General features: G+C 43.0%; 1 protein-coding gene across 6 annotated transcripts in view; it reads left to right on the forward strand.

Annotated features, from left to right (window-relative positions):
* The first annotated feature begins 406 nt into the window (after positions 1-406).
* The window catches only part of APBB2 (amyloid beta precursor protein binding family B member 2), a 179,423-nt gene continuing 163,895 nt past the window's right edge, over positions 407-15,934 (forward strand). For 4 of the 6 annotated variants that reach the window (XM_027731624.2, XM_027731628.2, XM_027731629.2 and 1 more), the window contains exon 1: positions 644-732. The gene's annotated coding sequence lies outside the window, so the exon portion shown is untranslated. Of the gene's footprint in view, positions 430-643; positions 733-15,934 lie in introns of those variants that run through there. The other 2 variants (XM_027731626.2, XM_027731635.2) reach the window with 2 other exon arrangements.

The following is a 15,934-nucleotide window of genomic DNA, read 5'->3' on the forward strand; positions in this document are numbered from 1 at the left end:
TCTTGTTCTATTGCTTTTTACCTCAGAGAAGAGACCAATCTCCTCCTGTATACAACCTCCTTTCAGATAGCTGTAGAGAGCAATAAGGTCTTCTAGGTGAGCTTCCAAACCTTCTTGGCTGTCTACCTCTCTGGCTCTCATTATTGCTGGAGGAGCGTTGGAATACAGCAGGTGGCATTTTTGGGAGCGTAATTGCCACTGTCTCATCTTGATATGGGCATTACTACATTTGCCAAGCAAAAGCCAGACCCTTCTTTTCCCCTAAGGAGAAAAAACGATTTTTTCTTTTTTTTTTTTTTTTTTTCAGGGGTAAACCTGCCTTACACACAATCCCTACTCCTTCACAGAAGGACATCTGCTCTGGAGGCTGCCAGGGAGCTGTTGACTAAGAGCCCCAATGCTGCTCCGCCGAGACACCGCGAGTCTGAGGTCTGGCGGGAGTCCGGGGCGGGCGCGAGGTCTGGCGAGGGTGAGGCGGGGCTGGAGCGGGGGCTGGCAGCGGGCACGGGCACACACACAACGCGGCTCCCCGCCCGGCCGGCTCCCTGCGGGCCGCGGCTTTGGGCGGTGGCCGGGGCGGAGGGAGAGGAGGGGCGGTGGCGGCCGGCGGCCGGAATCGTTTCCTGGGTAAGCGCAGCGGGCTGGGAAGCGTTTCCGGAAGGCTGGCCGCATCCCGCAGCGGCTACGGGCGCCTCCGGGGAGGGCGGCGGAGCGGAGCGGAGCGGTGGGCAGGTGCGCTCGGCGGCGGGCCGGGAGGGAGGAAGAAGGGCGGGCAGCGCAGCGCAGCGTGTCCCGCGGCGGAGCCCTCGGTGCGCGGCCGCCCGCGGTGCCGCCGCCCCGGCCCGCTGCCCGAGGGAGCGGGCAGGAGGCCGAGGGAGGGTCCCGTTGCCCTTGCCCGGGGCGATTCCGGCGCATCCCCGCCTGGAGGGTGCGGGGCCGGGGCCGGCCGGCGGTCCGCTGCCTTCCCCCGGCGTGCAGGAGCGCTGCGGTGCTGCCGCTGCTGCTGCAGAGCTGGCTCCAGCCTGGGGCGAGCGTGGGCTCTGCGCCCGCCGGCGGCGAATAGCAGCGGCAGCCAGTCTGGTTCTGCTGATGGTGGTGCGGTAAAAAAGCCTGAAAAGTGTCAAAAGTGCCTGTAGAAGTACCTTTTAAAAATTATTATTGTTATTGGAACGGGCTTTTGTGAGTTCAGCTCTGCGATTAAATCGTAGTCGAGGGTTGCACGCGGGGTTGCAAATGGGAGCGTGCAAAAAAATACAGTCTTTGGAACAGAACATGGACTCCATGAATCCCACTTGGAAGTTCTCACGAATTTGCTTGGGTCCCAAGGCAGCGACAGAGCTACTTCTGCTTGCAGCTAGAGAGAGAGTGAATTCAGACAGATAAAATGGAAAGTGTAGCGGTTTGTATTTGTACTTCGTTGCTTTGCCTGCTTGTTTGCAATGATTTTTAATTCTTGGGTGGGCTTCTGCTTGCTGGGAAGGACAAGTGTAGTTCTTGGCTTTAAACTCAAAATAACTAAAATGAAGAAAAAAACCCAACCCTGAAGTGGTGATGGGCTTGTAGGCTTTTTGCATTGTGGATGCTGTTGGTAGCTGTACATGGTAAATGATATCTGCAATCAGTTGTGCAGGATGACAGTATCTGCAGCAAGTTTCAATGCTTCACTGAAGGTCTGCTGTGTTGCCCCAGAAGCTGAGGTGTGGGTTGCTGCTGAGCTGCTGCAGCTTTGCTGTGTCCTCTGGCTCAATGGTGTGTTCCTCTAGTTCATTCTAGATCTGACATGTCATCGTCCTGCCATCTTATGCTCTAGTATGTTCTGAAAGATTGAATGAGTTGTCTGCCTTATGTTTAAAACTATTTTCTGCCTGCATAATTGCATTTAGTTAAAATAAGTGTGCAGATGTCCTAGCACTTAAAGGGAGAAACATCCTCTTATGGTGACCTTGGGACAAAATCTTGGCTGATTAATTTCCTTGCCTGGAACAGTCATATGGAGTGTGGGTATTTTTGTTCTTCCTTTACTTTACAGCAATGAGTGTTTGATGGAATACTTTTTGGCTTGTATTTTTGGGGTTTTTTTTGCCACCTAGGGGAAATTGAGATCTGGAGAGGACTCTTTGTGATGAAGAATAATTTTTTCATGTATTAGGAAGAATATGTAACTTGGTAGTAACAAGATTCTTGGCTCTGAAACAGCATGAGTGAATGTACCTTTCCCAGCAAGAGTCATCTAAGCAGTAGATTACAACTGTGGGAATAATTTGCTGGGAAATGGAATGCATGACTTGGAAACCTCTACTATTTCTTTTGTTTTTCAGTTCTGCAACTAAGTTGGGAACCAGTGACAAAACTGGTCGTTTTTGGTGTGGTGTTGAGTAGGCTGTGCTGTGTTCTTCCTCAGGAGGGATGGTGACTTCCTTAGGAAATGCCTGAGGAGCCTAGAAAGGTCTGCTGCAGGGTTTAAGCTGAAGAGAGTGGTTACTTCAGGAGCTAGATAAAGGGGAATTTGAATACTTCAGATTGCCTACTGTAAGAATTTTTTAGCAGAAATTGTGAAAAACTAAAATGAATCCCGGTAGTTGGTAGGTTGTGGTGAGCAATCAACTGATTACATCTCCATCAGATAGCAAGCTCTGACCTAGGATGTGTGGTCACACTTGAACAAATCATCTGTGCTGAAAGCAAACTGTATGTATTCCACTTGCTGGTGGAAGACAAAGTCTTGCCTTTGTTCCCTGCTGCAAGCAGGGAGATCCATTACTGAGAGTGGTAGAGCAGGGCATGTGCTGGGTGCATTGGATCATTGTGGATCAAGCTGCTGCTGCCTTGCTGCTGTGGAGAAAGTAAAGGTAATGGTAGAGTGTGTTTGGCCAGGACACTGGCAGGAGGGGGGGTGGGATGGGTGCAAGCTCCTAGAGAGTGCCAGGCACAGGTTCTCTCACCTGTGCTGTGGGTGGGACAGGTGCAGACTGAAGCTGGAGAACAGAAATGCCTCCTATTCCATAGGACATGAGGAAAGCCCAGCTTGTTTAGCTTAGCAAATGAAGCCTGAGAGGGAATATGATTGCAGTCTGCAAATACAGCAGGGGTATAAACACTAGAAAGGGCAAGGAGCTATTTAAGCTAAAGAACAATGTTGGCATGAGAACAAATAGATATAAACTGGCATGAATAAACTTAAGTTGGAATTTACACAGTTTCTTCCCTAAATGGACTGAGGTTCTAGAACTACCTTCAAGTGGGATAAATGGAAGCAAGCCCCTTAACTGGCTCTTGAGGATATACTGAGGAAGTCTGTATTGTGTCCTTGGCTGTTGCAGTAGGAAATAAGGCTTGGTGACTCAGGAAAAGCTTTTCCGTATGTCTGAGTTAACATAGATTTTCTGCGCTAGAGTTTCTTATTTTTAAAACCTGACATTCAAAACTGGCATAAAAATGCTTGCTTTACAATTTGTATTGCTGCATAGAAAGAATTGCAGTGTGCTTAGTGGCGACTTTCTGAAATGTTTTGCATGTTAGTTTTTTCCCCCTCTGCAAAATAATGTGTTGTCTAACAGCTGCATGTAATTGTGTGGAAAATCCTTTTTCTTTAAATCAAAACTGTGCAAAAGAAGACTGTATGTTTGTGCGTGTGAGCTGCTTGAGCTTACTAACCTTCAGGTTAAAAAATGAACTGCAGCAAACCTCCCTCCCATATAAGTAATTCATAAATCCTCTCAAGAAAGATAAAAAAGCAGTTCTTGGGGGGCTGTACAGCAGACTCAGATGCTGTGGACTGAGACCTGTGCTCCAAGCTATGCTGTGACTGGAAGACTGGAATAAATGAAGTTAAAGCAAATTTGAAAACAAGTCTGGTTGAGCTAGTTGTGCATGGGATTTGTCTCAATTTGCTGTCATGCAGAATAGCTGAGTTATCTGGCATGGTGGTTGCAGTAGTTGAACTTGTATAAAGCCTGTAGTTGACTCTAAAAATATCGTGTGTGCAGCGTGGAATACAACCAGCTGTGGATGCTGTATAATGGGTACTGTGACTGGCAGCAGTACCTGACTGCTTCTCAGAGATGTAGTAAGTATAGAAATGAAAGAGCAACTATTATGGGCCAAAGCAAGGGTCTCTTGCCATCAGGAGGGATGAGGGGCTCTTTCTTGCTGACTTATACTTTAGGCTGATCTATTCCCTGCTGAAATCAAATGTGAGAAAATAATGGAGAGGTGGAAATGGGTACATTTATGATGTGCTTCTTTGACTCCATGACTCACATCCCTTTTGCAGGGAAAAGGAGACCTTGGGACATGTATAGCTAATGCATGAGGCTACAGTTCCTGTTCTTGCTCCTCCAAAGCCTCTTCCTGAGCTTACAGGTGGTTTTTTTTTTATTTATAGCTTTCCTATCTGGTACCCTGCAAAGGAATGGGATCTTCTTGTCAGTCTCCTCCTGCCTCTCTCCGTGGGCTGGTGGGATCCAGACTCAATGACCAGTATCTTGGCACCTCTGTGCTCTGTGCCTGTTTCTCTTTCCTTGTCTCAGTATGGCTTTGTGCAGGCAGAGGAGTAATCCATGCTGTCCCCAGAGATTTAAGGAGCAGAGGGTGTTGTTGGGATGCTCTGTGTGGTGTCCTGCTTTAGTTTCCTAATTTTTTTTTTCCTTCTTCAGCCTGCTCCCTTTTTAATTTGTTGTTTTCTACAACATTTCTTTTTTTTTTCCCTCTCCATGTAAGTGGATATCCAAGGAAAAATAAGAACAGGATGCCCTTATTCAAAACCTCCTCTATAGATACTCTCTGAACCTCTCTCTGTTCTCAGCTTGGCATTGCCAGAGTTAGGTGCAAACTTTCCCTGTTTCAAAACATTTTTGGTTCCAAATGCATATCTGCTCTGTCTGCAGCCTCCTGGGACTTCGTTGCAGCCTCTATGGCCTTTGGCCAGGAGTGCTGCTTCTCTGTGGGTCTGCTTCTGGCTGTGTAAGGAATTCCCTCCTTCTGCTTGGCTTCCTTCATGTGGTGACTCTTAGCTCTTCTGTGGCAGAGGTGGTTAGTGATCCTGTACTTATGCCATTCAGGATTTTGTAGGCCTCTGTATTCCTCATCAAGTTGCCTTTTGACCTGCCTGAAGAATTGCCTACTTGGATATTCTTTGTCTGGAAGCCATTCTGGACCACGAGCAACCTCTTCCAGAAGTTGATCCTAGTTCTGCTTGTCACTTTAGGATGGGAGGATCAGGGCTGTATACAGTTTTCAACATGTAGGTGAGCTTTGGGGCTATACAGGGAAATAACCATGTTTTGGTTTCTTTCTTAGTGATTTGTAATGTTTGATTTGCTTTTTGGAGATTTGCTAGAGAGTTAATTTCTTGAATCTGTGAAACTGAAATGTCAAGATGTTTTTTAGGAGTACGGTCAGTTTGGAATCCCACAGTGACGTATAGACATGGTCGTGTCTTTCCCATGTGCATCTTCTTACATTTCTTGTGTTTATTTGCATTAGCTTTCCTCTGCACCCTTATTGACTCAGTCTCCCAGAGGAGACTGTGCAATTCTTCACATCCTGGCCTTTCTACCATAATACGTTTTTTTATCATCACACTTCCTCGACTCACTGTTCATCCGCCTTTCCTTGTCTCACATGAATGTGTCAAGCAGCCAAAGCCTGAGCATATGTCTCTGCCAAACTTCATTGGTAACTTCTGTTCATTCAAAGAAGAGACAGTTTACTCTTACCCTTATCCTCCTATTTTTCAGCCATCTATCTCCCCACATAGGACCTTTTCTTATTTCTGTCTGCCTTATTTCCCCAAGAAAGCCTTCAGTTTTTTGGTAAGGGATATGGTTGATGTCCTTTTGGAAGTTCACATGGGTCAGAAGGAATGGGTGTACCTTGTTCACGTTTGGCACCTTTGAACAACTTGGAAAGGACATCTCTCTGTACAAACTGTACTGAGTCTTGTACAATAGACAGTTTATCCAGATGACCAAATACTCTCTTTTTATCATTAGCATCAGTTGAGTTAATTAGTATCCCAGTAGAGGTGTTAGTCTTTGCAGCTCTCTATTCCCCCAGAACCTTACTGGGATTGTTGTCTCTTTTTTTGCCACTTTCCATTCACCTTCTTCAAGGGGTGTTTCAAGCCCAAGGTTGCAGAGCTCTGTCAGAAGAATTTGAAGGAAGCATTGCAGACAGTGCCCTGAGATTGCTAATGAACACTTGTTTATCTGTGCCCCATCTGAGGTCCTCGTTGCTGAAGTCTATTGCCAAGGGTATAAGGCCAGACCCTGCAGCAAGGCAATTGGAAATGAATGTAGGAGTCTGCTCTGACAAAGACAGCGGACACTTGGCCTCCATCACTTGCAGGATAGTGAGTTGACCTTCTGTGGTGGGCTTTTTATGCTTTAGAAGGATGAAACTCGATTCACCTGGAGATCAATCTCAAAGTTCTGTCTCCCAGCGTCAAAACCATTCTCATTTTTTAGCTGAAATGCACTGAGCTTCAGTTGCCCCTGAAAATGTGTTATTTGTTTGTATGAGCATTTAGATGGCGACTTTTACTGCTGAACAAACCTTGCATCTGAGTATAACACTGATTAGTCCCTTTTTAAAGTGGTCTGCATAACAATTAGGATGATTAACTAGATGCAAATTTCTGCCTTTATCAGTAGTCTGCGCTGCATTTGATGCTGAACACTGATCTCAGATGAATGAAGTCAGATGCAGTTTACTCTAGGAATTCATGAATGTAAACTGCTAACTTGAGTAGTAGTGCATTGAAAGTAATAATATGTGACAGAGGAAGGTTTCCTAGAAAATAAAATATGCGAATTTTTGCTTCTGATCTCAATACCATATAGCCAACATTTGTAATTCTGGTTTGTTTTGTCTGAATAATGCTATGGCCGTAAAGTACTTTAAGCAAACTCCTGGAAGACTTACATTTGACAGTTTAATCTGTTGGACTTCACAATTTAACCTCCGCTAAAATCTCTGTGGTGTCCTCTCAAAATAGAGTTGTAACTCAATGATTTATTACTGTTTGGCTGTCCTTATTTTCTGTAGAAAACAGGAACCTTTCACTCTTTCCTTTGTCTTCCTTGCTGGATTATGTTGCACCCCAGTTAATGTATTCTGTCAGACAAACATCAATTCTGCCTGCCTTTGAGAAAACCCTCCTGGAAGCACTAGTCATGCTTTGCTGTGATATGTTTTTAAGCAGTTTTGTAGTGTGTTTAGCTGTTTTGTTGGAGGTTATTTTTTGTTTCCCTTTAGTGCAAACACAGTTTAATTTTCAATTGCACCAAAAGGAACATTTCTAAACTACCTATGCAGATTCCGAGTGTAGATTATGTGTTTAAAAATACCCTTTGGGTTTAATATTGGTACTAAAATATGCTTCATGCAGTACTCTCTTGGTCACAACTGATTTTTTTCTTATGTCTACTAGCTGATTATGGAGGGAGTTTTCCCAATGTAACTATTGTGTGTGAAGGACAGATTCCAAAGGGAAGGAAACTGGCAGGCACTAAATGTTCCCTACCTTTATGAATTAACTTGTTTGAACAGAAGAAACTACCATAACCTTTATGTATTTTGTTGTTATCTGTTGTACAAACATGTCTTTCCTTTGCAGTGTTCTCGGGATAGAAAGCCCTCCAAACAGTTATTAAATGGCAATAATTTGGTGTGACTAATATTGGCACAAATTAGTTAAGCCTTTATTGGAAACCTTGTAACTATAATTCCTCATCTGAGTTGGAGGGAGATGCTGCAGGGTGCTTACTGGCCAGATGCAGAATTCAGAAAATGAGGAGATTGACATTAAGACATCCTATGTATTTAATATAGAATTTCATTATAAGGAACTGGAAGCAGTAGTTTGGGTAAATATGACAATGAATTCATTGCTCTGGTGTTTACACTTGCCTTGTTAATTCTATTTGCAAAGAGGATTATTGTTAGGAAGAGGTATTTCTTAGCAACGTGTTGAATTGTGTAGCTATGGAGGAAGCTGCGAAGAGAACCAGCATGACAGATGAAAGGGAACTGCAAGGAAGAGGAATAAGGAGGAGGATTGCCCTCCCATGGAGAGCTTGGCACTTGTCAGATTAAATTAGGATTTAAATGCAGCATAATGGAAAGATAGTTTAATTAAGTTGTTTAAATGAGTCGAAGATAAGTACATATAGGGCACAATCTATGAACTTAAAGAAAGATTCATCTGGAAGTAAATACAGTAGGGAACCTGGGTATTTGGGATACACATGGTCTTAAGGAAACCTCCAGCACTACATGATGACCTTGTTTTGTCAGCATCTTGCATGCCTCCTATATGAGCAGGAGATGCAGGATGTCCATGTTTGCTTTTTTTCCCTTGATACCAATCTGGGTATAAAACCTCTGGAAGATCGTTAGGTCCACCAGGCCAGGCACCCAGATAGAGTGGCAGGCTTGGGGTGTCCTGGCAGTTTTGTCATGGGAAACTTGTGTTTTCCTGTGGAATGGCTGGCCCTGGATGTGTGCTAAGTCAGTGTAGTGATACTGGTCAGCAGAAAGGGGAACAAGGTAAAAAGTATTAGGACAGAGTTAAGTTTTGGTAACTCCCTTTGCTAGAGTGATGTAAGGTATTTCAAAGCAATGAAAGTAATCTATGCAAAAGTTTCCTGCTGTTTTTTCTTCCCTCTTGAATGCTTAAGTGGTCATTTTTCCTTCATAAAGCCATTTTTTACTCTGATGCTGGAAAATATAGGAAATGGAGAGCAGGCAGAGTTTGTATTGCCATACCAGGAAAGTTTGAGGGGAGATGGCCTGCCACTAGGATAGAGAGGGGCTAGTGCTGCAGTGATGGAGTGGGTACCTGATTTCTGGGGAGGAAGAGGGGCAGCGTGGAGCTGATGTGGCTTGGAAAGTGAAATGCAGTGCTCGTAGAGGAACCATACAGTACCACTGGTCCTTCCTGCCTTCTCGCTGCAGCTGTGCCATCTCCTCTGCCATACAGCGGAGACCTGCATGCACCGGTGTGCACCATCCATAATGGTCCCGGATTGCTTTGCCCTTGTTGCTGAAGGAGAGTGCTGCAGTCCAGGAGAGGGGGGTTTGCCCCAGGTGTGGAGGAAGTGGAGCAGGAAGCTGGCCTGCCCTTGGACAGGTCTGCTGGCCATGGAGGGCCAGGGAAGGATGAAGCAGCACAAGCATTGCCAGTCCACTCCTTCCCATCGCTGCAATGGGAACGGGGTGTATCCGGGGAACTGGAGACTTTGAAGCCTATTAAAGATGTTGATAGATTAAAAGCCCATCTTGATGATACATAATTCCATGAGATAGCTGTGTGTATGGTGGGTGTGTGCTTGTGTAAAATGCTAATACCCCACCCTTATTTCGTGTTATCTTGGCTGACAGTATGGTATCATATCCTCCATTAGTTACTGTTAAATTCTTACTATGTTTTGGGACTTCTAGAAGAAATTGAAATGTTAAAAAAAAAATTTGCCTTTTAAGAAATTAAATTTTACTCTGATATTATCTTCTCCCAAAAGTATAGATGTAAAAGTCAGCTTAAAAATACAACAGAAATGGAACATACACTGATAGGTAAAAGGAAAGGGGAAGGTTATAAAGGTAGTTTCACTTGAATCTGAAAGATAGTGAGAATTGCCTGCTTGGGAAATAACTCATATTTTTAGAGTCCTGTGGGAGCCTGCTTGCCTTTTTTTTTCTTCTTCTTTCCTCCCTCCTTTGTATTTTTCCCATTACAGTTTAAGAAAACAGTCAAACAACATGAGAACCATCAGTGAAGGGAGTCGTTGAAGTAACACAGCTGTATAAGAAAAGATGCATGTACTCAGACAAACAGGATTTTTTGGGGGTTTTTTTGGGAAGTTCTACATTTGTTATCTTGAAAAAGTTCTCAAATTTGGGAAAAATGTTTGATGACACTTGCGTATTTGAACAGGGAAGCATTAAAAAAGAAACATGTTTCTAATTATTTGATGTTTGCTTCTTGGAAATGTTTGAAATCAGACCTATTGTTAGATAACTTTGTAGGCTGGTAAGATGACTACTCAAGGATGTTGAAAAAACACAAAGCAGTGTTGCTTTAAACGTGCTATTATTTAAGAGTGTACAAGAGCTGCTAGCAAACCATGCTTCACTATATGAGTGTGTTTTAACCTTATTTTTATAATCTTTGCATGCTGTTACATTAGCATTGGCATGTATAAACTTTTTCCATAAAATATCCTGTATATTTCCCTTTGCAAGTATGGATTTAAACGTGGGTAAACACAATGGTCTTATATATGTCAAAGTGTAGGAAGCTCTTTGGTAGAGGCATATGAGTGTTTAGAGACCAGTAATTCTTTTTTGAAAACCATTATAGATATGTCCTTATGTGATAAAGATGGTGCTGTTTGCCAGGGAAATTGCTTAAGGGTTCCGTGGGAAATTTGTCTTTGTAGCCTAACAGCATGTCAATACTTTGATGCCCTTGTACTGAGGTGGAACTCTAAAGGCAGACCACAGAAAATTCAGATATTCTCAGTGATAGGTCTGTGTGGGGAAGGGGGATCAAGAGAGGTGATTGGGAGGCTCTGAGGGATGTCAATGAGGCTTAATGCCAAGGATGTCCTGAAGTGATGGGACCCTCAGAACATCGTTAAAGGTTTTTACCTCAGGTGGGAGTCATGTTTCTGTTGTTTTCTATCTTGCTTTGGGCTAGAAATCAGCCAGCACTACTGCATGCTGGTTCTGAAATACAGTCTCCACTCTCTGGTTTTGGACAGCCAGTATGTAGCAACAGATACAGTGATGTGGTGTGGTTTTACTTACTCATTTTTAGGCAGAAAAAAGGGGAGTCCCTCAGTGCCTGCCTGGTCCTACCAGCAAGTCAGGAGGTGATGCTCATTCTTCTCCCTGCTTTCCAACTTGTGTGCACGTGTTGCAGTGATGAGAACAGCTGACAGGCAGGATATGGTGAGGTGCATCACTAAATTTGTGACAGACCTTGCTGGTAAGAATTGTATGAAAGTGTCTCTCTGGTAGCAGTGGCTCTGGTGACCCTTGTAGCCCCAGAAACACAGCAGATGAGAGCTGCCTCTGTCCTTGCTTTGCAGTAATGCAGAGGCTTTACTGAGCAGTCTACCCTGCCAGTCTCTGGAGAGAAACAGGAGTTGGCGGCTGGCTGCCTGCCATCCTGCAGCACAGTGCCTTGGTCTGCTGCTGCTAAGCCAGCAGGTAGGAGTGCTAGCTGGACGGAAAACATTTTGTGGGATTTATCCAAAATAAATATCTAATTTTGCATGGGTGAGGCTGAAATTCTTCAGCTGCGCCTCTTTCCACAGCAGAAGAGAAACCTGCTTTCCTCACAATGCTTTCTCAAGTTCTTGTGCATATGCAAGGTAAAACGATTGTTTTCCTAAATTTAAAGCTTGGATCCTCCTTCTTTGAGTTCTGATGGATGTCTAGATTTATACTGCTTTGGAGACCTGTTTGAAGACGTATAACCCAGACTTCTCTGAACCTTCCCCAAAAGGTTCACATTGAGGCATTTAGCTGGTTTCTTTGCTTTTTCTTTGTGCTTCTACATAATCCTTGAAGTGTAAATATAGAGCTGGAAAAAATAGCACTTGATCTGGTTGACAGTATCCCAGCTTGCAGTGGGACTTAAATTAAGAAATTTGCGCTTCTGCTATAAATCAGAAGTTTGAGCTTGTAACCCCTTAATTTTTGGCCCAATAAATCCTATTACTCCCAGGAAGCTGTTAAGGTTCATCTCTGTAAGTCCCGAGGATGTTTTAAATCTGTGGGTTAAGTAACACATGTGCAAGAGTTTAAAATAAGACTGCTAGCCCACACAACATTCCAGCTGTAAAACCAAAACTGGACATTGTGGGGCTGATTCAGGAGATGCTGATCCAACTGCAAACCTAACTAGTGTTAGGCTTTAGCTTCTGCTGCCTGTACTATTTTTGCTGTGGTATAGGGATGGAAAATTCACAGGTTGCTGATGTTTGAACTGGTGTCATTAGTTCTCCCAAAGTAATGGGGTGGATACCTTTTGCACAGTGACCTCAGGCTCTCGTAGAGCGTTCTTGCCTGGTATTAGTACATCCTGAGTTTGCCCTGCTGCTGAGTGCCAATACTTGAGAACTTCCTCAAGCAGCCAGTGTTCAAGCATGGAACTGGGCTTTCCGCATTCTGGGGTTGCTCTTTGAGCTGAGATTGCAAGCAAATGTTTTTGGCATGGGTAAATGCAATGTGCTGTTATGGCAGGATGTGAATCCTCCTTGCAGAAGGTGATCTTGAAAGGAGGTCTTCAATCCTGTAGCATGTCCATCATGGTAGAGAATTAAGCTGAATTTGCATAGATCTTTAAAACTAACAGGGGAGATGTCCTAAGGAGAGTGATGTGTATACTCTGCAATTCCATAATAAAGATACTGATGCTCCTAAGGGCTGGCTCAGGAAAGGCACCTGCCAGAGGGTTCAGGTGGAGGCAGGAACTAGTACATAAATAGATGAAGAGGAATTTTAATTACTCAGAGGAGCTAGATGATGAAATCAGCTACAAAATGCAGCAGTAAAATAAGCCTAAATCACTTGCATGGAGTTAGGCACTAACCTCCATATAAAACTCCTCAATGGAGCAGTGGGGAGCCATAGTCTGTACTAAGTACAATATAGACCCATTTAACGGTGTTTTTTAGGTTTCTTTCTTTCCTTCCCTTGTCTGTTTTAAGCACAGGCGAGGGTTTTTCCTGAAAGATTCTAAATACTCAAATTGGAGAATAAATGTGTTTTGTTTTGTTTTGCAGAAACTGAAGTTTGTGTCTGGGAATTTTACACATAAGCTATGTTCTTTGCATTTTCTTGGCTATTCCTAATGCAATACTGTCTATAGCTTTTATTATCTCTAATTCAGAAGCTGATTCAAATGCTTTCGTGGCACAACAGGGAGTTTAAAAAGGCCATGAGAGACCCTGTGCAAAGCTTGTCGAGTGGCCACAGGTGGTTGGTAAAAATGAATTATTAAAAACTAGTGTTTTCCAAGGGTTTGTAAGTTGAATGTGACAAGCTCATTGATAAACCCTGTTTCTGCCTCTCTCAAAAGCTGTGGGTGAAAGAAACTTTTCTTTGAAACAGCAATGTACACGTGAATGGTTGGCTCTTGTGGAGGCTAATATTTTCTTACCTCAGATTGTATCTGCACACCATATGGAAAATAGTGAAATTATTTCTTACTTTTGAAATGGATGTTTTCATAGCTGTTAGCCATAACTAGAAAGCAACACAATATTTTAAACTTAATAAAGTGCTTCAACTTGAAGCAAAACAGTTCCATTAAAGGATTTTCAATTGCAGAGAACCTCACAATTTGACAAGGTGAGAATAATGCAGCTGGAGCAGACTGGTTTTACTAAGTGTCTGAAAGAGGCAAAGCACTGTAGTAAAATAACAGTGTGAGGTTTATACTGGTTTAAATACCTGCTCTGTTGGGAGCAGGTATTTAAAAAAAAAAAAAGGCAGGTCTATTGGGAAGTCTAACTCTAGTGCTGTTATCTTAAGAGGCACCAGAGATGGCTTCAGAAATTGAGCTTACTGTAGAATGGCAGCTCATTGTCAGAATCAAGATCAGAAAATTTGCTTATTGCTTCTGAAGTGGAGTAATCTTAGGAGGCTTTTACATGCTCATTTCCTTCCTTTGCTCATTGCTTTTTCATGGTATAAGAATTTCTATGTTTAAAAACACCTTTTTTGTAAAACCTTTATCTTCAAAAATAAAAGCAAAGTATTTATAATGTTAGAATGAGGTTGGCAGCTTTTAATTAGATGCTTTAAGTACAAAGTTAAGAAAGTGCATACCAACAGGAGTTTTTAGATCTTCTGGTTTTCCTGATGTCACATGGATTTCTCCATGTTAATATAACTTTTATGATAATTGCTCCCTTGACCCAGTTACTCTTTTTATGCTTTCCTTTCCACATCGAGTCAGACAAGCACAAACATTTCATGTATATTAGAAATGAGAACTTTTGTCTTCAGAAATGAATCACAGGACACTGTGGAAGGGGAGAAGGGAGAACAGCAAGTCTTGTCTCTTCTCTTGCATTCTGAATGAAATTGTGTAGGTAGATGCTGTGTTTAGGTCCTGTCACACTGCTGGGGTTTTCACTGTCCTCGTGCTATCCCTGAAGAAAGCTTCATTGCTTCCACAGTGTATTGTAGCAGGTTAGGTTGCTTGGAGAGGTGGGATCTACAGTAATAAAAACTTATGGGGACCAAGCAATATGCAGAACTGGAGAAATACAGAAATGGGTTTAGGAATACAGCTAAGTGGAGCTGCCCAGATGTCTGCCTCATGTCCACTGCTTTCTCTTCTCTTAAGGTACCTCATACTATCACAGGGCAGCTGATGAATGATTTTAGGCTGATTCCTCTACCTCCCAGATGAAGTCATGCCATTTGCTGGTGAGGAGGTGTCCTCCCTCAGGTGAGAACAAGGCTGGCTTTATTTCTGAGGAAGCCTTGCATGACATGTACAAAAAAGAGGCAACATGACAGGGAATGTCTCCCCAAAATACTGGTTGTGATACATGAGTTTCTTAAACTGTATTAATTTTTTGAACTGCAAACTTCAGATGCAAGTTGCATGTTAGCAATGATTGTGTTGCCAGAGGAGGCCTGTTGATGCTACCACGCAGACAAGCAGCATGTTTTGAGCTTTACTTTTGTGAGATGATAATCAACTGCTGGCCCGTATTCTAAGGGCAGAAAAAGGTATTACAAGAAAAAAAAGAATGTTTTTTGAAAGGAGGAATAATTACCATTTTAATTTTCTGAGTAGGGCCACCGGTGATACAAAAGCCACTAGTTAATTCTATTTTAAATTTTTTTTTGTAGGATAAAAATAAGAGCTAGGAGTGATGATGGTATGCCAGACACTTCCTGGTTGCTTTTATCACAGGTGATCTGTTTACCTGAATAGTCATTGGTAATCATAATCATTTAGGCCCTTCTGTCTTTCTCTAGAGGAAACAAATCTTACTTGTAATCTCCATCTTGGTTTTGTGTAAATCATGAATTGCTTTTCTGTTTTGTTAGGCTGCAGCCAGCCATCAGATGTGGGACCATATTATTATTAGTAGGGAACTCTGATGTTTTAATTACGTGTGTGCTGCTGAGTGCTGTGTGTGCTGCTGAGTGCTATGAAAGGGATGTTACACGCTGCCTGTGCATCCAGGAAGGTGTAGTGAGAATAGTACTTGGGATTTTTTTCTATGAATATTTGAGTGACTGCTGTTAAGACTGGCATGTGTATATAATTATTCAGCATACAGAGCATTAATTGCTGCTCCAATTAATTTTGGAATATGTAACCAATAGAACTTTACTCTGACAAATTCATTCTCATACTCTCAGATATTAAAATTGGTTGAAATTTGGTGGCTTAATTTCATGTCAGCGACCCCTTTGTTCAAACATATACTTGTTATCTTGGTACAGCAGTGTAGGATTGCTGAGGAAGAGCGCTGTGTGCCGCCAACTGAGCTGGAAGGTCTCATGTGTCCCTTCTCCAGCATGGAGAGACTTAACACCTCCTCTCAAGACCTGTGGCGCAATTGTGCTTGCCTGCAATTAGTTGCTTGACTAATTCCCAGTGTTGGTGGGTACTGGTGGTTACAGAGATAGTAATGGCATTGCTCTATATTAGGTACTGTATGAAGAACAGAAATTAATAGGTATATTTTGTTAAGGAAAATGTGGGTTTTCTTGAGGTGATTTTTTCCTACTGAGAGGAAAACACAAACTTTGAAATTCTCTTTCTCAGCAGACTCCTACTTCTTGGAGTAAGTGAAACAGAAGCTTGGGTTGGAAGGAACCTTAAAGATCATCTTGTTCCAACTCCATGTCGTGGGCGGGGACACCTTTCACTAGACCAGGTTGCTCAGAG

Source organism: Pipra filicauda, unplaced genomic scaffold, assembly GCF_003945595.2.
Source record: "Pipra filicauda isolate LSUMZ 115617 unplaced genomic scaffold, ASM394559v2 scaffold38_size3968069_pilon, whole genome shotgun sequence".
Taxonomy (NCBI): Eukaryota; Metazoa; Chordata; class Aves; order Passeriformes; family Pipridae; genus Pipra; species Pipra filicauda.